Genomic DNA, 26,154 nt, shown 5'->3' with positions numbered 1-26,154 from the left:
AAACTTATGGTTACCAAAGGGTAAATGTGGTGAAGAGGGATAAATTAGGTGCTTGGGATTAACATACACATACTACTATATATAAAATAGATAACCAACAAGGACCTACTGTATAGCACAGGGTTCTCTATTCAATATTCTATAATAACCTATATGGGAAAAGAATCTCAAAAAGAACGAATATATGTATATGTATAACTGAATCACTATGCTATACACCTGAAACCAACACAACATTGTAAACCAACTATACTCCAATAAAATATTTTTTAAAAAGTGAGACCTGATTCACTTAGCCAGTCAGGTTCTCTCCCTAGCACACCTTTGTGGGGAAGGCAGAGGCACTCAGGTTTACAGAGCTCCTACTCTGTTCCAGATGTGGTTCCAGGTGCTCGACATATGTCACCTGGTGCAATCCTCCCAACACACCACAGAGCAGGCATTAAAATCCCTGTTTACAGTTGAGGAACCTGAGGCTCAGAGTGGCCATGCAACGTGCCCAATATCACACAGCTCTTAAGGGGCCTACCAGTCTCCCCCCAGCCCCTAACAACAACTTCATGATGGTTTGAGGGGTGAAGGTGTGACCTGTGTGAGGACTCCAGGGGCAGGATTCTCAGGAAGAGTCTCCTTGGCCAGAAAGAAGAATCAGCCAGTCTATGACAGAGGTGCAGTCTGGGATCTGGCTCAGGTGATCATCAGTGAAACACAGAAGATACCTTCCTCTAGGAGGTTTGCGAGCCTTAAACGAGTGAACGCCTGGTACGTAGGAGAGGCTCACTCCCATGCGTTCCCTGCCCTGCTAGCCTGATATGCCTGTGCTCTGTTATCCATGGCCAGTTAGCTTTCCAGCCTTTGCCCACAGTTGGTGCCTCTGCAAATCAATCAGGCAGATAGCAGGAGACTGGCAGTGCACTCAAACCTTTTAACTAAAGAGACTTTGCAAAGGCACAATAGGCAGGGATAAGGCAACCATCAAGAGGTTATGAGCTACTGAAGTACCAGCCGTGCTGAGAAAGCCTTTCTACCCCCAGACCTGAAGGACAAAAGAAGGGGACAGAATTACTGGAGTCTAGTAAAAGCTGGGACTGCAGAGAAAGGTCTGCCCACCAGAAGCTGTGGCTGTTCATCATTGGTTCTCAGATTTTACAGAGCATCAAAATCACCTTGGAGGGCTTGTTCAAATACAGATTGCTGGGCCCCCCAGAAGGTCTGGCGTTGGGCCGAGAACTTGCATTTCTATGAAGCTCCTAGGTGATGAAGATGCTGCTGGTATGCTGATCACTTTTTGAGACCCACTGCCTCAGAGGAGCAGAACCACAGTGAGGAGGTGTAAATACCCTGACCTCTCTTTCCTTCCATCTTCCAATCCTCTGCTGGTGTTTTCCATTGGCTGGACCCGACCTGATTGCTAGAGGGTAGAGGCTGGAGAGAACCTACTGCTGGGACACAGAGCAGGGAAGAAAATGGATCTGAGAGGCACAGAACAAGGAGTAATCAGCAACCCTCCTCCCCTCCCCCTCCCCTCCACTTCCACTACTCCATTCTCATTCAAATAGTTTTCTGTCCTATGGCTTCTCTGAATATTATTCTTGAGTGCTAGAATACATTATATTTTGCTCAGAGGCTTAAAGAAAATTATGATTCTCTCAACTCAATTAAATAAATAAGCTATCATGTCTTATTTCCCTGCAGTAATTGTATGCATTTCCTGTGTTGAGAAGTATTGAGATTCATATCCGGAATAAAGCTGTCATTCTTCACCCCCTTTTTTTTGACACCAATTGTACTTGAACATTTGTTACTTTTTTTTTTTTTAATTTATTTATTTTTGGCTGTGCTGGGTCTTCGTTTCTGTGCGAGGGCTTTCTCTAGTTGTGGCAAGTGGAGGCCACTCTTCATCGCAGTGCACGGACCTCTCACTATCGCGGCCTCTCTTGTTGTGGAGCACAGGCTCAGTAGTTGTGGCGCACGGGCCTAGTTGCTCTGCGGCATGTGGGATCCTCCCAGACCAGGGCTCGAACCCGTGTCCCCTGCATTAGCAGGCAGATTCTCAACCACTGTGCCACCAGGGAAGCCCCTTCACTTCACCCCTTTTAATTCAGCTTTCCCACAGCTGTTTCCAGGAGGTCAGTTCTCTGATTAATTTTTTTTTCTTAGAATTTAAGGTTTTTTTTAAACCTAAGAAAATGATAATGAAACAGTATTTCTTGAACTTTCTCACAATGTCTCTTCTTACATCCCTTGTCCCAACTTTGAGGAGTAAAAACATTTTTTTTTTTAGCAGGGAGCCTAAATCTCTGAAGATTTGTATGAAGAGTTCAGGAGGAAGAAAGTCTGTTTAATTAAATTACACTTTATATTTGTGAATGAAAACGTTAACCATCGTTAGTAGTTCTTCAAAAATCCCAAGTCTCCAGAGCGATCCTTGAGACTGAGATAATTTATACACAGCAACTCCCAGAACTGAGGCAGGATTGATAAGAAGAGAAATCAAGGTGCTCTGGGCCAGATGCCTGGGAGGGATTAACCTTGCTGAAGTGTGACTTAAAGGCAGCTTCTGAGTCACTGAAGAAGTTCTTCCCCATCGAATGCCCTCATGCTGCCTCTCAACCACCTGTCAGAGTTCCCGGCTGTTCTGTCTTCCTCACTGAGTAACCGTGCTCTTTGCCTACAAAGGGGCTAGGGTTTATCTTTTGATAGTGGCAGCCTGTAGTGCTGTGTTGAGAAGAATCGTGGTGCTTACCTTCCAGTAAAACAAGTCAACAAATAAAGGAACAAGATAATTTTAAACTGTGGTAAGGAAAGAAATCCTAACATGGGAGTGTCTGGCAGAGGCAACTTTACACAGAGGAGTGGTCATGGGAGACTGCTCCATGGTATTTGAATTTAATCTGAAGAATGGTATTTTAATACACACTGAAAGATGAAGATGAACCTGCCATGCAATTGCCAAAGGAAGCAAAGGCCTGGAGGAAGAAAAGACTTTGGAATATTCCAGGAACAGGACGAGGCCAGTGGAGCTACAGTAGAACAATCAAGGGAGGGAACAGTATGAAATAAGTTTAGAGAAGCTGGTCAAAGGCATACGGAGCCTTGTAGATGAAGTGTAACAGGTATTCAGAGCTGAGTAACAAACCAACCCAAAACTTAGCGGCTTAAAACAACAGCCATTTATTTGCTCACAATTCTGGAAGGCAGCCATTTGGGCTGGGATCAGCAGAAGAACCACCAGTCTCACCTGGTGTCACTTAGGTGGCTGCCATCATTTGGTGGCTCGTCTGGGACTAGATGATCTATGATGGTTTCCCACACACGTCTGGTGGTTAGTGCTGGCTATTGGCCGGTCAGTCTAGAGGGCCTCGGATGGAAGAGTTCTTCTCTGTCAACATGATTGCTCATCCTCCAGGAGGCTAGACTAGCCTTCTTCACATGTCGGTCTCAGGGGAACATTCCAAGAGGATAAAAGTAGAAGCTGCAAGGCCTCTTGAGGCTTAGCCTTAAAAGTCAAATAATGTCACTTGCACTGCATTCTGTCGGTCAACACAAGTCACAAAGCCAGCCTAGATCCAAGGGGTAGGGAAATGGACTACGCCTCTTTATGGGAGGAGTGGCAAAGTCACATAGCAAAGGGGCATGTGGACAGGGATGGGAAAAATTTGTGACCAATTCTGCAGTATACTCCACCAAGGTCAGAGGTTTCCATTTTAAGCTAAGAGCAACGGGAAGTCACTGATGAGTTTCAAATATGGGAATCAGGTAAATCTGGTTTATGCTTTAAAAGGGTCACTCTGACAAACAAACAAACTCATAGAAAAAGAGATCAGATCTGTGGTTCCCAGAGGTTGGGGAGCGGGGAGGGGGAATTGGAGGAAGGCAGTCAAAAGGTACCAACTTCCAGTTATACGATAAATCAGTACTAGGGATGTCATGTACAACATGATAAATAGAATGAACACTGCTGGATGTTACAGATGAAAGTTGTTAAGAGAGGAAATCTGAAAAGTTCTCATCACGGGGAGGAATATTCTCTTCTCTTTCTTTAATTTTGTATCTGGATGAGATGACGGATGTTCACTAAACTTATTATGACAGTCCTTTCATGATGTACGTTAAGTCAAATCACTCTGCTGTGCACCTTAAAGAAACACTCTGGTAAATGGGTAGCTTAAGACAAGAATGGAAACAATGAGAGTGAGGCAGGAATGTAAGCAGAGAGACAGGTTAAATGGCGCTGGCAGTCGTCGTCCAGGCTGGAGATGGAGGCTAGCCAGGGTGGGGACAGGGGAAGAGTTTCCAGCCTGCTCTTCCTGACAGCCTGACCTACAGATCTGGGGCTTACCTAGCAAGCCTTTAAAATCACATAAGAAATTCCTTGCAATAAGTCTCTTGATACATTGTATATTCCTACTGGTTCTGGTTCTCTGGTTGAACCCTGGCTAATACAGGGGTCATCAACAAATATATAATACAGATGATATCTTACACCACAGGGCTGTGTGAGATCTCCCAGGGAAAGAAAAGAGAGGAGGGCTAAGGAGACACCAGCCCAGGGCACACCAACACTTAGAAGTCAGTTAAAAGAGGAAAAGAGAGAAAAAGAGACTGACAAGGAACAACCAAGAGGAGTAGGAGTAAACCCTTGTGAGTGGATTGTCACTAAAGCCAAAAATAAAAGTGTTTCAAGAAGGAGTGAGCAGCCTGGAATTGGTGCCCTGGGGACGCCTCTCGCACCGTGACTCAGGCTGGCTACTCGAGCTGTCTGTGCTGGGTGTCCTGTGTACACACTTTGGAAGTGACAGCGCCATGAATGCAACCTCCAGCTTAGAGCTGAATGGACTGCAGCCTGTTACCATTACTGTTGGGACAGCTGCAGCTGGTTATCTAGCTTACAAAAGATTTTATGTTAGAGATCATTGCAGCAAATCTATGGTAAACCTTCACAGCCAGAAAGAAAACTCCAAGATGGTGCATGCTTTTGACATGGAGGATTTGGGAGATAAAGTTGTGCACTGCTATTGTTAGAGGCCAAAAAGTTCCCATTCTGTGATGGATCACACACGAAACACAACAAAGAGGCTGGAGCCAACATGGGACCTCTGATCATTAAGAAAAAAGAAACTTCAATGGACAGTTTTGACGCTAAAAACCAACTTGTCATGATGTCACCTGATTGTTTAATTAGAATGACTACCATTTCTGTCTAATTCACCTCCCTTGGGTTCTAGATATGGTATACTGCAAATTGCAGCTTTATATTCGTGGAATTTGCCTTACTTGTTGAACCATTGTGATTCATATTTGTTTAAACAAAAAAAAAAAAAAGGAAAAAACCTACCTCATGGCCTGTGAGTTAAAAAAAAAAGGAATGAGGGGCTTCCCTGGTGGCACAGTGGTTGAGAGTCCGCCTGCCAATGCAGGGGCCACAGGTTCACGCCCCGGTCCAGGAAGATCCCACATGCCGTGGAGCAGCTGGGCCCGTGAGCCATGGCCGCTGAGCCTGCGCGTCCAGAGTCTGTGCTCTGCAACCGGAGAGGCCACAACAGTGAGAGGCCCGCGTCCTGCAAAAAAAAAAAAAAAGAATGAGGAAATGGTCAACTGGGTTTAATGCTATTGAGAGGTCAGAAAAGTTTTTATTAGGTTTGGTCATATGGACATCACTGATAAATTTAGCAAGAGTGACCATTTCTGTAGAATAGCAAGACCAGTGCCACATACCAATGTGTCATCATCCCTAATCCTCACAATAGCCCTTAAAGCTAAGGTTTGTTAACCTTCCATATTACTCAACAGTGAGCGTGGTATTAAAGTCTGAAGCTCTGGAGCCCAAGAGCCTGGGTTCAAACCCTGGCTCCTCCACTTACTGACTGTAAATTATTTAACCAGTCTGTACCTCAGCTTCCTCATCTGTAAAATGAGATAAATGATAATATCTCCTTCATAGGGTTGTTTGAGAATGGTATGATTTAATATATGTGAAGCCATTTGAAGGCTTGTTAAATATTTACTATCTACTTTATCACCCTTCCCCTGTGCAGATAAAGAAACAGAGACTCTCAGAGCTTTCTGTAGATCCCAAGACTAATAGTGAAGGAGAAAGGATGTCAGCCCTGTTCTCCTGGACTCCACACCCTGAGTTAAGAATTTGAAGAATGGCTCCCACTCAGGCACCTCAGATCCAGGTTCCTTTCAGAACAAGAGGCCTCTTCTGGAGGTGAGCCAAGTGCTCAGCAGGACCCAGTAAACAAGCCATACCCTTCTGCTGATACCCTCACATGCCCAGAGACTGAGCTGGTCAGTTATGGATAACATACACACTCCTTAACCGGATGATGTGAGCATCCCATCTAGTAGACAAGAACTAATACATACCCACATCCAGTAACTGGGGTTACTTAGTCACATGTTTCCAAACAGGATTATCATCTAATCCCAACCTATTCACTCTTTTTCAGCCTGGAGATTACTTATCTGCATCATTATTTATCAATGTTCAATTATTTCAAGGAGACCAGAAAATAAATTACAGCCATACAAATATAATTACTATCGCAGAACTCTTTAGGAAAACGACATGATGTTCTGTATCCAAAATCAAAATAATGTTAACACCCTTTGACATAACAAATTCCTTTCTGGGAATTTATCCTGAGGAAATAATCCAAGAGAAGGAAATAGTGGGCATGAAGATGCCGGATTATTCAGTGGTATATTACATAGTCAGGTCTTCATATCGCCATAGCAATATGAAAATTACTCATGCTTTAATGCAATTTAAAAAAAATACAAACTTATGTCTGCACTCTTATCACACAACAGGAACTGCACAAAAATCATATATGCAGAACTGAAGAAAATAATAAAGAAAATGATTTTGGTCCATCTTCTCTCAACATCAGGTTTATGACCTTGGGCAATAACTTTAGCTCTCTAAGACTCAGTTTCCTCATCTGTAAAATGGATATAATAGTAATATATATCTTTTAAGCATTTACTATGTGCCAAGCACTGTGTGTGCTAAGTGCTTTACAGGCCTTACCCCTCAGTGACCCTGTGAAATCGGAATGACTCTCATCATTTCCCAAATATAGAAACTGAAGCCCAGGGACTTCCCTGCTGGCACAGTGGTTAAGAATCTGCCTGCCAATGCAGGGTACACGGGTTCACACCCGGGTCCGGGAGGATCCCCCATGCCGCGGATCAACTAAGCCCGTGCACCACAACTACTGAGCCTGCGCTCTAGAGCCCGTGAACCACAACTACTGAAGCCCGTGCACCTAGAGCCCATGCTCTGCACCAAGAGAAGCCACCACAATGAGAAGCCCGTGCACCGCAATGAAGAGCAGCCCCCCCTTGCCACAACTAGAGAAAAGCCCGCACGCAGCAACGAAGACCCAACGCAGCCAAAAAAAAAAAAAAAGAAGAAACTGAAGCCCAGAGATGTGAAGTGACATAGGAAGAGGAGATTTGTGATCTGAACCCAGATTCCTTCCCAGCTGATCACTGAGCCAGAGCCCAGGATCACTAGACTATTGTTGAAGGTAATGGTAAAAAATTAAAGTTAGTATGTGAAAAGCGTTTAGCGTCTAGTATCTGCTACATAGATCTATTTGCCTGGTGGATCACTGGGTAAAGAGAAACACCAGCAGTGGCGGGAGAGGACACCAGATGGGGCCCAGCTGTGGAGGCAGCCCAGAAGGTTGGGATCCAGAGAATAAATGCTGATAGTTAATTTATATGAATTTGTACCTGGCACTGTGCTGATTGTTAACTCACTTAATCATTGTAACAACCCTATGAAGTAGGCAGTATTATTACTCCCATTTCTTAAGTAGGAAAACCAAGACACAAGAGATTAAGAAACTTGCCTGAGGTCACATAGCGAGTAAGTGGAGGAACCAGAGATCAAAGCCCAGGCAATGGCGGCTCTCGAGTCCACCTGCTGTGCCACCTTGCCACAGCTGACTCTGTAAGGTTGTACCAGTTGTCTGTGGTCAACTCACATCTAGGGATTACTGGTGAATATATTCCCCATTTCATTCACTTACTATTGCTATAGTGTGTATACGGTTTCTTTGAAAAATAAAAATGTCTACAAGTGGGCCAAGGACTTGATAGACATTCTCCAAAGAAAACTTACAAATGGCCAGCAAGCACATGAAAAGATGTTCAACGTCAGTAATCGTTAGGGAAATGCGAATCAAAACCACAATGAGCTACTACTTCATATCCATAAGAATGGCTATTATGAAAATAAAATAATAACAAAATAACAAGTGTTGGCAAGGATGTAGAAAAGTTGGAATCCTGTGCCTTGCTGATGGGAATGTATAATGGTACAGAGGCTGGGAAAAAATGATTTGGCAGGTCCTCAAAAAACTAAACATCGAGTTACAATATGCTCTAGCAATTCCATTTCTGGGTATATACTCAAAAGAATTGAAAGCAGAGACTCGAGTAAATATCTGTACATGTTCATAGTGGCATTATTCAGAATAGCCAAAGGGTGGAAGCAACCTGTTATGGGGTTAATTCTGCTCCCCAAACTCATTTATGGAAGTCCTAACCCCCAGGACCTCAGAATGTGATTATATTTGGAGACAGGGCCTTTAAAAAGGTAATTAAAGTTAAACGAGGTCATTAGTGTGGGCCTTAATCCAACATGACTGGTGTCCTTATACAAAAAAGGAAATTAAACATACACACACAGGGGAAAGACCATGTGAAGATACAAAAAGAAGACAGCCATCTACAAGCCAAGGAGAGAGAGGCCTCAGAAGAAATCAGTCCTGTTGAGACCTTGATCTTGGACTTCTAGCCTCCAGAACTGTGAGAAAATAAATTTCTCTTGTTTAAACCATCCAGTCTGTGGTACTTAGTTATGGCAGCCTTAGGAAGCTGATATACAACCAAGTATCCATCAACAGATGAATGGATAATCAAAATGGGTTATGTACATATAACGCAGTATTACTGAGCCTTAAAAAGGAAGGATATTCTGACACAGGCTACAACATAGATGACCTTGAAGACATTATGCTAAAACAGTCCCAAAATATTGTATGATCCCACTAATATGAAGTACCTAGAGGAGTCAAACTCATAGAGACAGGAAGTGAAATGGTGGTGCTAGAGGCTGGGTGAAGGGGGAAATGGGGAGGTTCAGTTTGGGATGATGGAAAAGTTGCGGAGATGGATGGTGGTAATGGCTGTACAATATCAATGTACTTAATGTCACTAAACCGTACACTGTAAAAAAATGTCATGATATAGGAGTTCCTTGGTGGCCCAATGGTTAGGATTTGGTGCTTTCACTGCCGAGGCCCAGGTTCAATCCCTAGTCAGGGAATTTAGATCCCAGGCAAGCCACTTGGTGAGGCCAAAATTAAAAAAAAAAAAAAAATGATAGATTTTCTGTTGTGTATTTTGCCACAAGTTTTAAATTTTTAAATGAAAAAAATAAGAATTTCTAATAACAAAATTAAATGAAGACTATATTAGTACAATTAGAAAAACAAAAACCACTCCACATATTTTAAACAAAAAGGTGTTAATACTGTACCAGGAATTGGTTACAAGATACTGAAAGGAGCAAAAGAGGGAAAATCACCAAAGGATTAGCAACTGCAGGGCCACTACATGCTAACCCTGGAGCTGAAGACGTAAAGGAGAAAATGGTGTTGTCACCCAGAGCCCTGTTGTCACCCACAGCGTACTTCTGAGGCTGTCATACCCAGGAGCCTGCGCTTGTTGCTCACAGCTCCTGTCCCCACTGTGCCCAGAGGCCCTACCAGAAACTGGGGGGTCTTTCTCTCACCTTCCAGTCTCTGGCCAATGTCTCCTATTGGAAGATCCTACCAGAAGCAAGCTGAAAGAGATTCTGGGGAATGTAGTTTGCAGGCTTCCAGCCTAGGGGAGTTTAGAGGGGGAAACTGATTGATGACAGACTAACCAACTCACAAGTTTTTAAACAAAGTGATCGGAAAGAAGGGAGCAGCAATGGGAAAGAAAATGAGGTTTTGAAACTCACAGGATTCCTGTGGACAGTTGTTACCTGCTATCACCCCTGTCTCCCCGTTTTGTGGAACTACCCCTTACTAACCCATGGGATTACGTGGGGCTGTCAGTCAGGGAGGATGTTCCCTCGTACTCCACAGGGGTGGGCAAGGGACCCAAACAAGTCAGTCTCTCCCTCCTATCCCCTTGGGCAGTGATTAGTTCAGGGATAGGTACATCATCCAAGCAGGCATATTCACAGCTATTTTAGGGAACTGCTAGGCAAAAACAGGATCTCTCACTTTAAGAGATCATGAGCTACAAGGACCCTATAAGCCTGAAGGTGCTGAACCCATCTTCCTACTAATGAGAGAGGGCCTGCTTGGGAATATAACGTCAGCTTTTTTTTTTTTTTTTTTTTTTAGCCACTGTGTCAACTACTTGTTTGTGTTGGGAGTGGCATAAATTCAAAACCCAAAGACAGCTTCTTCTGCCTCTTTGAAATATTCAAAGCTTTCTCATGTGAAATGCTGTTGATTCAGGTCTCCTCGCTTTAAGCTTATGCAGTGGAATATTTATGTATTTTATTTTATTGATTGATTTTTTTTTTTTTTATCCTAAATGCAAGTTCAGCCAGTTCAGTGATTTTCTTGTCTAACACTCTTGGTTACACACGGGAGCTGCCCTCATGGGGCAGGGCCCTGCACTGTGGCCCTATAATTATATGCTTTGGGAACTTCTGTAAATAATTGCCTTGGATGGCGTCCAAGCAGCTTTCTACTGAGTTCTGGTGTGTACATAAAGGTGTCTCTGTGACCTGCCAACTGTGTTTGTTTGCTTGGTGATTACAGAGGTCACCAAAGCCAAGAAAAACCTAGAAACCATAGCCTCTACCTCAGTTACTAGGTGACAATCAGAACACCTTGTGTACAACCAAATGCTTTTGGAGTTTCCTGTGCCTATAGTTACTAATATGATATTTATGTAACTGGAATTCTTTCTATCGCAGGTGACAAAAACCCAAATTAAACTAGGCACATAGGAAATTTGTTGGATTCCAACAAATTCCAGATGCAGGAATCTCTTTCATCTCTAGAAGATCTTGTCTTCCTTTTTCTGGATATCACCATGTTGTAATTCTATTCAAGCATCTCAGGCAAACACCAGCAGAGTTCTTGGTCAGAGCATACCTGGAGAGTGGTGTGCCATTTGGGAAGTCATTCTCCAATCAAGGAATGAACAAATGCAAGGGGACACAGGTGCTGACATACCAAGGATGGGGCCATCTGCCCCAGCAGAAAGACGAATTTTATCATTGATGTTGTTGAGAATCACTTGCACTCATGATAATAAAAAGCTGACTATTAATCAGTTTTTATTACTGTTTTTAAATGATCTACAGACAGTGCTCCCCTTAATTCTGTACCCAGGCCAAAGGCTCCCACCAGCCCACTAGATGTAGGCATCCCTCCTGTCACTCAGCACACCTGCCCAAAGAGCTTATCAGCTCCCACAGCTTCACCTGCCACCTCCTGACTGGTGGCTTCCAGATCTCTCTCTCCACTAGTGGTGTCAAGAGCTGCCTGCAGAGCATTTCCACAACATCCCACTCTGTCTGATACTGAACTCCACCTTGCTTCTCCCCCTGTGCATCTGATCTCAGAAAATGCATCTCTATGACGAGTGCTTAAGAGTGCGATCAGGAATGCATGAGATGCGTTCCTGATTGGGCAGGTGAGTCAGCAATGGCCTCCCTCACACTGCCCCTTCTTGGGGGGCCTCTCGGCGACAAGGCTCTGTGTGGACATCTGAAAGGGCTGACCTAATGTGGCCTGACATTGACACAAGTTGTTTATTCACAAATCTCCTTCACAAACATCAAGACACACAGAGCCTCTGCTTTCCCCAGCAACTTCCCAGATAGGAAAGGGAGCAAAGCTCAAATCACGTTCTACTTCTTACCCTTTGTTCCCACGGGGACTCTTGCTTGTGTGGCACCCAGGCCTGGAGGACTCATCAAGGAGGCCTGAAGAGGTTCTCGGAGGGGCCTCCAGTGTTGGCTGGGACCCACTGGGGGCAGCGGGGGTAGGGGAGCCCCACAGAATTCAATCACTTCTGAAATTTATCTCCAAACCTGACCCCTAGATACCAGAATTTCAGTGGGATTATTTGGACTCATTTCTACAACACCCCAAACTTTACCCACCTCCCCCAACAAGGCTAGTCCATGCATAACATTCATTAAAATATTTGCCAAATGCCCAATAGTTTCTTATATTTACACACTCGTCTATTCTTCCCATCCACCCTGGGAGCCTGGAAGAGTTATTTCCTCACTTCAGAGAAGAGAGACTTAAAGGAAATGAACATGACTTGGTCGAGATCCCACAGCTGGTGACTGGAGGAGCCAGGACCCAAACCCGGACCTGTGCTCCGAGGTCTCAAGGGATGCTCACTGGCAGAGAAGGCTGTCAGCACCCTGGGTAGGGCTACTCCACTCACAAATGCCTCTCCCACCGGCCTGTCCCGGTAATCAAATTAGCACCCCCACAGAGTAATCCCCTTTGAGCAACAGAGCTGAGGTGTTACACATTGGCTGGTGTGAATTCATTTACCCGGTTGCCTTCTGAGATCACGGCACCAAGGACGTGGGCATCTTGCCAGGAAGAAAAGGAAGGTGCAGACAGGCCCCAAGTGCTCTATGGAAAGGGGAGACTTGCAAGGTGGGCCCTCCTGGGAGACTGAGCTCCTTAGGGCACGGGGCTTCCTAGAGGAGAAGCAGGACCCACAAAGGGACAATGTGTGTGCCTTCTGGCTGAGTCTGGATTCTCTCCTCTCCAAACAGGGTCAGAGATCAGATGCAAACATGACCCCTCTGTTTACCAACCTGCTATCCCAAGCAAACATGAGAAAGGACAAAAGGGATTATATACGAGGTCATCACCGACACTGCTATTCTTCCCTAAAGTCACTGACCTGATTCGGTCGTGATCTTAAATAGACATCAGCACTCACCGTGTTTCCAGCCATCCATCCATTCATTCATTCATTCACTCGTTCAAACACCCTGAGCACTCCGTGCTGGCTTCTAGGGGAGCCAGTGAGACACGGCCATACTCTCCGGGCCATCACTGACTTCCCAGCCTCCTCCTAAAACCCCAAACTCCCTAGTCAACTTGACCTAGAGCTTCTTAACCAAGGATCCATTGACTCTTAGAAGCAATCAATGGAACCCTCACAAAGTTTTTTATTTATGACTATGAATTTTTCTGGGGAACAGTCCCTTCCCTGGCTTCAGCAGGTACCCACAGAATGACCTGCTGCTTAGGTCATTACCAGAGCAGTACTGCAATATTATTCTTCTGCAGAAACTTCCAACAATGTACAGTGTGCTGGAGATCCTTCCCATTTGCAACAGCAGGTTCTATAAAAGGAATGTGTGCACTAATGAACAAACCCTGTAATTCGACTTTCTCTGTATAATAAGTTCCTTCTTTAAATGAGGACTAATTTGATTCACATTTGGTAACAGGAAGCTAGAGCTGTCAACACAGACATTTATACATGTCACGGAGGCCCTAAAATAGCATTTGAAGCCAGCCACTAGATTCCATAAAGCTGATACCTTAATGGAACCATTCTTCCCTTATTGCAAAACAGTCTCCACATTGATGAATATGTTGCTAACTGTGGCAAAGAAACGTAGGTTTGGGTTTTTTTTTTTTAAATAGTAGCACTTCTGTGTTGCAGGGAGAACAGTTAACATGATATTTTCAGATTAATATTAGATTGGTTTATTTTAAGAAGAGTTTTAAAGGGTGAGAGTCTGTTTTCCTCTGCAGAAGTCAGATTAATTCACTGTTTTAAAGAAATGAATCCAATCTGGTTTGATAGCTTCCCTGCTGGTTGCTAGCTGTACTGAGGGTTTTAGCAATTAATTTGGAAACCCAACAAAATCATAGCAGGTGAAATAAAATACAACACTTTACATGCAGAGATTCCTGATAATATCTGTACTTAGCTACTTTGCTCCTTCCTCCTTCCCTTTTCTTCCCCACTTGAAAGTCTTCTGAGCTCAAAGCAGGGAATTCACTTTGTAGCCACCTTCCCAAGAACACCCAGTATCTTGAACAAATGTCAAGCAATTAGGAAAAGACAGAATCTAACTGTGAAGACAGGACTGACACAAAATAAATAGAAAGTAATGTAAGATGATAGGTAATTAAGCATTAAATTATGAAGTGCTGACTCAGATGCTATTTGAGTTTAGAACACGGAGATGGCAATGTTGACTTGATTACTGTGGTAGATTTGAAGTAGCTGTAAAAATTGAGTTGGATCTTGAGAGAAGATGGTAGTGATAAAACTAAAACCAGTATCATTAATAGAGAAAATAAAGTAAATAAATAAAATACCAATTTGTACAAGCTACTGCCAGCAAATGCTATGCATGAATTATCTCATTTGATCTTCAGAGCAACCCATTTCACAGATGAGAAAACAGGCCCAGAGAGGTTAAGGACTTTGGCCAATGATAGAATCAGGTTTGTCTCCAACCTAAGCCCCTGTTCTTTCCACCACACCACATATACCACCTCTCCAAGCTGTAGGCCACAGCATCCGTCCTCTTCTCTTGAAGAACGTTACCTTTTAATATTTTGGAATTGTAAAACCAAAGTAACATGATTCAAGAAAAGCTACCCCCTGGCTGTACCTAGACGCTCAAAAGGTAGACATGGTTTGTTAGTTGAGTCAGAGAAGATTTGGTTATTCATCTGGCTCAGAGTGTGTCCTACTGATAAATCCCCCAAGGAGTGGAGTGAGAAGCAGCGACTTCCACAAACTAGAAACAAAAGATGGGAGGCCAAAAGGAAAGCCCTCACCCCTCAAGCAGGAAGAGGCAAGGAAATGTCTAACTTTCTAAGAGATTCCAAGTAAAGATGAGGGGCCCCAATGAAGCCAAATGGATGGCTGGGAAACTAAGTTTACATGTTACTATGCCTAAGATCACAGGTGATGCAATCCAGTTTAGCCATAGGATATGTGGTACCCAGCCTCCAAGATGGCCCCATTGATCCCATCTCCTGGATTCACACTCCTGTGTAATCCCCTCCCATATTGTACCAAGGCTGTTTTGTGTGATCAGAAATGTGTGATAAAAGTGATGGGATGGGGCTTCCCTGGTGGTGCAGTGGTTAAGAATCTGCCTGCCAATGCAGAGGACACAGGTTCGAGCCCTGGCCTGGGAAGATCCCACATGTCACGGAGAAACTGAACCCGTGCGCCACAACTACTGAGCCTGCACTCTAGAGCCCACGAGACACAACTACTGAAGCCTGCGAGCCACAACTACTGAAGCCTATGAGCCACAACTACTGAAGCCTGCAAGCCACAACACTGAAGCCCAAAACCCACAACTACTGAAGCCCGCATGCCACAACTACTGAAGCCTGTGCGCCTAGAGCCTGGGCTCTGCAACAAGAGAAGCCACCGAAATGAGAAGCCCACGCAACACCAACGAAGAGTAACCCCCACTCGCCGCAACTAGAGAAAGCCCGTGTGCAGCAATGAAGACCCATCGCAGCCAAAAATAAATTTTAAAAAAATGTCCTAAAGAATAAGAGACTTCCATTTCAACGGCAAATACAAATGGGGAGATATATTCATTTACAAAAAAAAAAGTGATGGGATGTGACTTCTGAGATTAGATTACAAAAGACTGTGGCTTCCTTCTCTACCACTCTCTCACTGAAGTCCACTACCGTGTTATACCTTGTTATAAGCATCCCTATGGAGAGACCACATGGTGAGAAACCAAAGCTTGACAACAGCCTTGTGAGTGAGCTTGGAAGCAGATTCTCCAACCTGAGTCAGACCACCCAGCTAAGCTGCTACCAATTCCTGACCGCAGAAACTGTATGCGATAATAAACATTTGCTGTTTTAAGTTGCTAAATTTTATATTACATCTTAGATAGCTAATCCAGGGTAAGATGGGCCTTACAAAAGGAAGAGAAGCTCCTGACAAATATAGCCCAACAGAGGAAAATGAGCTCCTTCCTCTGAAACCGAGCAGGACCCTGTGGGGCTCCTGGGCACGGAAGACTTTCTGGGTTCCCCATTCCTTGTTTGTAGGGAACAGACTCCAGCCTCCAGGACCTTCCCTGAGTCCCAAAGGGCAGATTCAAACAGTTGCTAATCAGGGAAGGGAGGGAATGCAGAGACAGGGAAGAATAGCCAAGAAATAATAGTGCAGCCTTGGAGCAGGGTCCTGGTTCTGCCTCACGGGATACACGGAACAGTATATTTAAGCTCTTTATAGAATTAAAACTCCCAAGTGGAAGATGTCAGCATTCTTCATTCCAGAGAAGACCACTTTTGGTCAGATTAAAGTAACCAGAGAAGCTCATCAAAAGATTCCCCGGGGCTTCCCTGGTGGCGCAGTGGTTGAGAGTCCACCTGCCAATGCAGGGGACACGGGTTCGTGCCCCGGTCCGGGAAGATCCCACATGCCGCGGAGTGGCTGGGCCCATGAGCCATGGCCGCTGAGCCTGCGCGTCCGGAGCCTGTGCCCCGCAACGGGAGAGGCCACAGCAGTGAGAGGCCCGCATACCACAAAAAAAAAAAAAAAAGATTCCCCGAGGGCAATTCCCTGGTGGTTCAGTGGTTAGGACTCACTGCCAAGGGCCTGGGTTCAGTCCCTGGTTGGGGAACTGGGATCCCTGCAAGCCATGTGGCATGGTCAAAAAAGAAAAAAAAAAAAGAAAAAAGATTACCTGAGACCAGATTAAAGGAGTGCAGACCGTGCACACACCCTAATCTTATCAGCAACCCCACCCTTGAACTACTGGTATAGAACTCCTCACCAAATCCTGCTGGGTGTGGACACACAGTTTTCAAGGGCAGGAGCCTGCTGTGTCCCCCCTTTGCCTGGCAAAACAATAAAGCTATTCTTTTCTGCTTCACCCAAAACTCTGTCTCCAAGATTCGATTCAGCTCCGGTGCACAGAGGCTGAGTTTTCAGCATCACCTCCATGTTCCAAAGCTCACTCTCCTGTTTCATGCTTCTACAGAAGCATGAAATAGCAGAATAGCAGAAAGGCTATTCTTTCTGCCTGGGGCATCTTCCTGACATGTCTCCCTGTCTGCCTTTCAGATCTGGGCTCAAGCATCACCTCCTGCAGGAATCTCCTCTGATCTCCCTAGCTGGGTGACTCTCTCTGCCTTCTAGGTTCCCACTGTTCCTCCCCACCCCGTGCTTCCCTTTATCACAGCCATGATTTGTTACAGCCTGTTTACTTGTCTGACCACCTCCACTAAACTGTGAGGTTTAGCAACTTGAGGGCAGGGCTGATTCCGGCATCCAGCTAAGTACTTGGCACACAGCAGGTAACCAGGAAGGTTTAGAAGGATTTCTGGGAGCTCAGATCCACAGAAAGCTCCTGAAGAAGAAAAACAAGCAACTTCAAAGCAAATGGGGGGTGGCTTGAAGAGCAAGGAGGGGATCTAAGGGACACACAAGAAAGGGACTTCCTCTTCAAGAAGCCAGGGACCAGGGCTGGGATCAAGGCAACCCGGCAGCATGCCTTAGAGTGGAAATACCATTCAGAGTGGGCTGAGGGGGGGTGACCTGGGGCCCAAGGCCTGAGACTAGGAAGCCAGCTCTGGGCAGGACACAGCATCTAACCAGGTCTGGACTTTATGCCAACCAGTTGACCTTGGCCTAGAAGCCAGGTTGTCTTTATTTAGGATTCAGACAGAGCTGCCACAGGGAAAAGAAGCCTGGGCCAAGTGTGAGATCAGCAGGGTCAGCCAGTCTAATCCGGAACTAGACTTTGGTTAATCAGAACCCAAGTTCCTAGACAATGCTCAGACGCAAGGCAGTGAAGGAGGGGAGCAGTGCCCAGGAGAAGTTTTCCATTTGTTTCCTTTTTAAGATTTCATTTGGGAAAACAGTTCAAGCTCATAAGAAAGGGCTATTTCCTACATCCTGATCAAGACACAGGGGTAGGGAATGAGGCTATCCTGGGAATAAAAATCTTCCTAGATCCCGGTGCCCCCTTATCCAACCTTGATGTGCACAGATACACTAAACTCAAGCACGAGAGGTCATTATCACCAGCAGCAGCAATGGCAACATCAGCAGCCCTAGTAGTCTGAGACCAAAGTTGGATGGTGAGTTTATGGTTGTATCTCTCAGTTTCAGGTGGGCATGGGATAAGCCCTGTTAATCATTTCCCACGGGGAACTCTACTCAATACTCTGTAATGGCCTATATGGGAAAAGAATCCAAAAAAAGAGTGTATATGTGTATAACTGATTCCTTTTGCTGTACACCTGAAACTAACACAACACTGTATATCAACTCTATTCCAATAAAAATAAAAATACATATATATATAAAAATCATTTCTTCTAGCAAGCCAAGTCCTCCACGATTAACCCAGCACAACTCCAATCACCACCCACAGTCCTCAAAACATACATGCCCTTATATCCCTCACCCAGGCTCAGTTTTGAGACAACACAGGTTTATATTTACACAGTTTCAGTTCAAGTTCTTTAAGAACAAGAGAAACCAAGTTGTAAATATTTCCCCCAATTTGTCACTTGTTTTCTTTTGTACATGGTATTTTTTTGCTCTACAGAAAATTTTCATCTCTATAATCAAATTTGTCTGTCTTTTCTTCTATGCCATCTAGGTTTTATGCCCTATTTAGACAAAATTATATACTTTCTGAAGCCTCTCATATTTTCTTTTCTTCTTAAAAATTTTTTTAATTGAAGTAGAGCTGACTTACAACGCTGTGCTAATTTCTGCTGTACAGCAAAGTGACTCAGTTATACACATATATACATTCTTTTTTTATATTCTTTTCCATTATGGTTTATCCCAGGAGATTGGATACCGTTCCCTGTGCTATACAGCAGGACATTGTTGTTTATCCATTCTAAATGTAATCGTTTGCATCTACCAACCCCAAACTCCCAGTGCATTCCTCTCCTTCCCCCTTCCCCCTTTTCATCTGTTCTCTATGTCTGTGAGTCTGTTCATTTGTGCCATATTTTAGATTCCACATATAACTGAAATCATATGGTATTTGTCTTTCACTTTCTGGAAGTCTCTCATATTTTCTTCTAACATTTTTATGGTTTCATTTTCAAATCACTTTTATTGAGGTATAATTTACGCACAATAAATGCACCCATTTCAAGTATGCAATTCAATGAGTTCTGACAAATATATACAGCCAAATAATCAGCAGTACAGTTAAGAGCATTTCCATCACCTCACTGATTGAGTTCCAGCCAGTGAATTCCCTCCATGTGTCTCCATCCCCTTTACAGTCAATCCCCACCTCCAGCCCCACCCCAGGCAATCACGTGTCTGCTTTCTCTCCCTCTAGATTAGTCTTGCCTATTCTAGAATGTCACATTGGAATTGTATCTGGCTTCCTTCACTAACATCTGTGAGATTTACCCATGTTATTGTGAATATTTTCTTTCTTTTGTATTGTTGAGTAGTGTTTCATTATATGGATAAACCATAATTCGTTTATGCTTTCATCTGCTGCATCTTTTCCAGTTCGGGGTTATTATGAATAATACTGCTTGGCTCTGCTTTTTTGTTTTGTTTCTGATGGTTTAATTTTTTTTAATACCCTTTATTTTGTAGAGCGGTTTTAGGTTCACAGCAAAATTGAGTGGAAAGTAGAGAATTTCCATACACTCCCTGACTCTACACACGTACAACCTGCCCACTGTCAACAACCCCAACCAGAGTGACACATCTGTTATCACTGATGAACATACACTGACACATCTTTGTCACTCACAGTCCGTAGTTTACCTTAGGTTTTACCATAGGTTGTACATTCTATGGGTTTTGGCAAATGTGTAATTTTGACAAATGACCTGTATCCACCATTATAGTATCATAGAGAATAGTTCCACTGCCCTAAAAATCCTCTGTGCTTTGCCTATTCATCTCTCCCTCCTTCAGCCCCTGGCAACCCCTGATCATTTTACTGTCTCCATAGTTTTGCCTCTTCCAGAATGTCATGTAGTTGGAATCATACAGTACGTACTCTTTTTAGATTGGCTTTTTTCCCTTAGGAATTTGCATTTAAGGTTCTTCCTCCATGTCTTTTCATGGCTTGATGGCTCATTTCTTTTTAGTGCTGAATAATATTCCATTGTATGGATGTACCACAGTCTATTTATCCATTCACCTACAAAGAACTTCTTGGTTGCTTCCAAATGTTGGCAATTATGAATAAAGCTGCTATAAACATCTGTGTGCCGATTTTTCTGTGGGGACATAACTTCTCAGCTCTTATGGGTAAATACCAAGGAACACAATTGCTGGATTGTAGGGAAAGAATATGTTTAGTTTTGTAAGAAACTGCCAAACTGTCTTCCAAAGTGGAAGCCAAAGTGGCTGTGAAACCGTCCACCTCAGATTGGGACTCGAACCCACGTGTCAGTACTCAAACCTGTCCAAAACCATGACTGGGACTTGAACCCATGTGGCCAGGAGTCAAACATGGACAGAACCCAGTCTTCCAAATGAGATCACACACCAGGTTTCAGGACTTAATGAAGCTCAGGTTCTTTTTTTTTTTTTTTAATAAATTTATTTATTTTATTTATTTATTTTCGGCTGCTTTTGGTCTTCGTCGCTGCACGCGGGCTTTCTCTAGTTGCGGTGAGCAGGGACTACTCTTTGTTGCGGCGCGTGCCTCTCATTGCAGTGGCTTCTCTTGTTGTAGAGCATGGGCTCTAGGTGCACAGGCTTCAGTAGTTGTGGCACGCGGGCTCAGTAGTTGTGGCTCGCAGGCTCAGTAGTTGTGGCGCACAGGCTTAGCTGCTCCTCGGCATGTGGGATCTTCCCGGACCAGGGATCGAACACATGTTCCCTGCCTTCACAGGCAGATTCTTAACCACTGAGCCATCAGGAAAGTCCCAAAGCTCAGGTTCTTGATGTCTGATCACAGAAAGAATTCAGTGAGAGACAAAGTGATAGGTAGGAAGTGGATTTATTTAGAGAGAAACACACTCCACAGACAGAGCACAGGTCATCTCAAAAGGTGAGAGAGGCCTTGGAAGAAACACACTCCACAGAGTGCGGGCCATCTCAGAAGGTGAGGAAGGCACCATACAGTGAGCATATGCTCTGAGGCTCAAGGCCTAGTGGAAGTCGACTTGTCTGCCATCTTGGACCCATTTGGTTCTAATCAGTTTATGCCATGTTCTTGGGCTAGTCATTCTTTCAAAGGTTGCGCCCTGCCCCCTTCCCTCCTATTTCAGCTGTACCGTTTTGCATTTTCATCAGGAATGAATGACAGTTCCTGTTGATCCACATCCTCATCAACATTTGGAATTGCCAGTGTTTTGGATTTTGACCATTCTAATAGGTGTGTAGTGGTATCTCATTGTTTAATTTGCATTTCCCTGATGACATATGTTGTTGAACATGCTTATTTGCTATCTGTATATCTCCTTCGGTGAAGTGTCTGTTCAGATCTCTTGCCCATGTTTTAATTGGATTGTTCATTTTCTTATTTTTGAGTTTTAAGAGTTCTTTGTATATTTTGGATAACAGTCCTTTATATGTGTTTTGCAAATATTTTCTCCCAAACTGTGGTTTGTCTTCTCACTCTCTTGACTTGGCTTACTTTTTTGTATTTAAATATATCTGGAATTTAATTTTATCTAAGGAGTGAGATTGGAGGCCCAAGTTTTGTTTGTTTGTTGCAAATGGGATAATCTAGTAATCCCAACATGTTTTATCGAATAATTCATTTTTCCCCACTAATCTGCAATGCCACTTTTATACCAAATTCTCATATGTATTTGGATCTAAAAAACAGAATGGTTTTTAAAGTCTGTGTCTAATGGCTACTTAAAACAAGTAGCCTATATATTACCTAAAACTTCTTCAAATGTGACAAAGTACCTAAGTCATTTTCATGCATGTGTTCACCATTTCCTGTTCTTTATTGGAAATCGTGGTTGTATAAACTACATTGGGCTGGAATTTGCCCAAGGACAAATCAGGGGCTCCCTGAGAACAGAGACCATGAGCCTGGGAGCTCCCTGACCTGTCTGCTTTCTCAGACTGGTCACTACCTAAGGGCAGCAATCCAGTTACCTCCTTTATCAGCAGGTCAAACACAGTAACATGTTTCCTCCTACTTGGGGGAAAAGACCCTTTTGCTACTATTATGATGAGGATGCCCCAGGGAAGAGGCTGTACCATCTCTGAAAATCACTGGATACCCACCCCACATACTGGCCACTCCCTTCTTCTTGTTGACTGTTTATTAGACCTGTTCCTAGCCCTGGGGGCCCCCGAAGAGAAGGTGGCAGTGTGTGCTGTGGGCTGAGTAAAAATAAAGACAACTTCTGTTGGGTGTCCATTGCTGACATTCCTCCCAGCAAGCAGAAAACCACTTGGGGGGTGGAGGGTGGCCTAAGCTCAGGTCCACGTCCCCCCTCTCAGTGGTCCATGCTGGAAGAGGAGGTCTTCAGCTTGACCTTGCAATGTCCCATACCCCACCTCCTCCTGGACTGCTGCTCTCCCAGCATTGCCAACTGCCGCCCTTCCCACCCTGGGCTTCTTCTCCCTCCCTTTCTTTCCCTTTGAATATTTTGTTTTCCTTTTCAGAAGAGAGGATCATGAGATAGAGCTCAGCTCGAAAAACATAACTCGGAGGGTGGGGATGAGGGGAGGGCTCAGTACCTCCCTTTTTTTTTTTTTTTTTTTTTGTGGGGGATAGTTCCCTGACCAGGGACTGAACCTGCGCCCCCTGCAGTGGAAACACAGTCTTTTTTTTTTTTTTAACATCTTTATTAGAGTATAATTGCTTTACAATGGTGTGTTAGTTTCTGCTTTATAACAAAGTGAATCAGTTATACATATACATATGTTCCCATATCTCTTCCCTCTTTCATCTCCCTCCCTCCCACACTCCCTATCCCACCCCTCTAGGTGGTCACAAAGCACCGAGCTGATCTCCCTGTGCTATGCGGCTGCTTCCCACTAGCTACCTATTTTATGTTTGATAGTGTGTATATGTCCATGCCACTCTCTCACTTTGTTACAGCTTACCCTTCCCCCTCCCCATATCCTGAAGTCCATGCTCTAGTAGGTCTGTGTCTTTATTCCTGTCTTACCCCTAGGTTCTTCATGACATTCTTTTTTCTTAGATTCCATATATATGTGTTAGCATATGGTATTTGTTTTTTTCTTTCTGACTTACTTCACTCTGTATGACAGACTCTAGGTCCATCCACCTCACTACAAATAACTCAATTTCGTTTCTTTTTATGGCTGAGTAATATTCCATTGTATATATGTACCACATCTTATTTATCCATTCATCCAATGATGGACACTTAGGTTGTTTCCATCTCCTGGCTATTGTAAATAGAGCTGCAATGAACATTTTGGTACAAGACTCTTTTTGAATTATGGTTTTCTCAGGGTATATGCCCAGTAGTGGGATTGCTGGGTCATATGGTAATTCTATTTGTAGTTTTTTAAGGAACCTCCATACTGTTCTCCATAGTAGCTGTACCAATTCACATTCCCACCAACAGTGCAAGAGTGTTTCCTTTTCTCCACACCCTCTCCAGCATTTATTGTTTCTAGATTTTTTGATGATGGCCACTTTGACTGGTGTGAGATGATATCTCATTGTAGTTTTGATTTGCATTTCTCTAATGATTAATGATGTTGAGCATTCTTTCATCTGTTTGTTGGCAATCTGTACATCTTCTTTGGAGAAATGTCTATGTAGGTCTTCTGCCCATTTTTGGATTGGGTTGTTTGTTTTTTTGTTATTGAGCTGCATGAGCTGCTTGTAAATTTTGGAGATTAATCCTTTGTCAGTTGCTTCATTTGCAAATATTTTCTCCAATTCTGAGGGTTGTGTTTTGATCTTGTTTATGGTTTCCTTTGCTGTGCAAAACCTTTGAAGTTTCATTAGGTCCCATTTATTTTTGTTTTTATTTCCATTTCTCTAGGAGGTGGGTCAAAAAGGATCTTGCTGTGATTTATGTCATAGAGTGTTCTGCCTATGTTTTCCTCTAAGAGTTTGATAGTTTCTGGCCTAACATTTAGGTCTTTAATCCATTGTGAGCTTATTTTTGTGTATGGTGTTAGGGAGTGTTCTAATCTCATACTTTTACATGTACCTGTCCAGTCTTCCCAGCACCACTTATTGAAGAGGCTGTCCTTTCTCCACTGTACATTCCTGCCTCCTTTATCAAAGACAAGGTGACCATATGTGCGTGGGTTTATCTCTGGGCTTTCTATCCTGTTCCATTGATCTATATTTCTGTTTTTGTGCCAGTACCATACTGTCTTGATTACTGCAGCTTTGTAGTATAGTCTGAAGCCAGGGAGCCTGACTCCTCCAGCTCTGTTTTTCGTTTTCAAAATTGCTTTGGCTATTCGGGGTCTTTTGTGTTTCCATACAAATTGTTAAATTTTTTGTTCTAGTTCTGTGAAAAATGCCAGTGGTAGTTTGATAGGGATTGCATTGAATCTGTAGATTGCTTTGGGTAGTAGAGTCATTTTCACAATGTTGATTCTTCCAATCCAAGAACATGGTATATCTCTCCATCTATTTTTATCTTTAATTTCTTTCATCAGTGTCTTATAATTTTCTGCATACAGGTCTTTTGTCTCCTTAGGTAGGTTTATTCCTAGATATTTTATTCTTTTTGTTGCAATGGTGAATGGGAGTGTTTTCTTGATTTCACTTTCAGATTTTTCATCATTAGTGTATAGGAATGCCAGAGATTTCTGTGCATTAATTTTGTATCCTGCCACTTTACCAAATTAATTGATTAGTTCTAGTAGTTTTCTGGTAACATCTTTAGGATTCTCTATGTATAGTATCACGTCATCTGCAAACAGTGACAGCTTTACTTCTTCTTTTCCGACTTGGATTCCTTTTATTACCTTTTCTTCTCTGATTGCTGTGGCTAAAACTTCCAAAACTATGTTGAATAAGAGTGGTGAAAGTGGGCAACTTTGTCTTGTTCCTAATCTTAGTGGAAATGGTTTCAGTTTTTCACCTTTGAGAATGATGTGGCTGTGGGTTTGTCATATATGGCCTTTATTATATTGAGGAAAGTTCCCTCTATGTCTACTTTCTGGAGGGTTTTTATCATAAATGGGTGTTGAATTTTGTCGAAAGCTTTTTCTGCATCTGTTGAGATGACCATATGGTTTTTCTCCTTCAATTTGTTAATACGGTGTATAACATTGATTGATTTGTGTATACTGAAGAATCCTTGTATTCCTGGGATAAACCCCACTTGATCATGGTGTATGATCCTTTTAATGTGCTGTTTGATTCTGTTTGCTAGTATTTGTTGAAGATTTTTGCATCTATGTTCATCAGTGATATTGGCCTGTAGTTTTCTTTCTTTGTGACATCTTTGTCTGGTTTTGGTATCAGGGTGATGGAAGCATAGTCTTAAATACTGGACTGCCATGGACATCCCAGGTTCAGTACTTTGAAGATTGCCCTAAGTCAAAGTTACTCACTGCTTCCCAAACCTGGTGTTAGCAGGAGCTCATGATTAATATTTCACAGAAAACAAATGAATAAAACATGCTGCTAAATGTTCCTTTTTAGCAGCTCTATCTCATTAAAGGCCTGTGCGGCAGGTCTGTGAGCCTCCCTCTGCTGGCAGATCTTAGACGGGCTCAGCGGCTCAGAGAAGGTAAAGGAGCCAGCAGCCCTCCTCCGAGCCCCACAGTGAGCAGTGAACAAAGCATCTTGGGAGGGCCCAGAGCAGGGGGAAAACCAGGGTACTGGGAGTTCGAGGGTGCATTTCCAGCTCTGATGCTCACCCGTGGTTTCACTAGAGCTTGTGTTTCCTCATCTCTACAATGATGGTAGTAATTCCCTCAAGGCGTTGTCATGAAGATGAGATGAAACTACACGTAAAGCAAGTATCTATCACATAGTCAAGGCTCAATGAATGGCACCAATCAAATTATCCAAGACTCATTGGAATAACTTTGCTCTATTCTTGGAAAGTGTTCTTAAATTAGCACCTCTACTCACCATGATGATGAATCTTGGTTGAAAACTACATTTTAATGAAAGGTATCATGGACTTTCTTCATCCTCCC

General features: G+C 43.4%; 1 long non-coding RNA gene and 1 pseudogene across 1 annotated transcript in view; one reads left to right on the top strand and one right to left on the bottom strand.

Moving 5' to 3' along the window:
- LOC138842679 (uncharacterized) overlaps positions 1 to 26,154 on the bottom strand; it is a 79,369-nt gene that overhangs the window by 38,783 nt on the left and 14,432 nt on the right. The window contains exon 2 of the long non-coding RNA XR_011377448.1: positions 5,339 to 5,561. This is a non-coding gene — a long non-coding RNA (uncharacterized lncRNA). The remainder of the gene's footprint in view (positions 1 to 5,338; positions 5,562 to 26,154) is intronic.
- Positions 4,807 to 5,207, top strand: LOC115862108 (CDGSH iron-sulfur domain-containing protein 1 pseudogene; annotated as a pseudogene).

This window comes from Globicephala melas, chromosome 4, assembly GCF_963455315.2.
Source record: "Globicephala melas chromosome 4, mGloMel1.2, whole genome shotgun sequence".
NCBI classification, from domain to species: Eukaryota; Metazoa; Chordata; class Mammalia; order Artiodactyla; family Delphinidae; genus Globicephala; species Globicephala melas.
The sequence above is the reverse complement of the archived record's forward strand: the minus strand, read 5'-3'. Positions and strand labels throughout refer to the sequence as shown.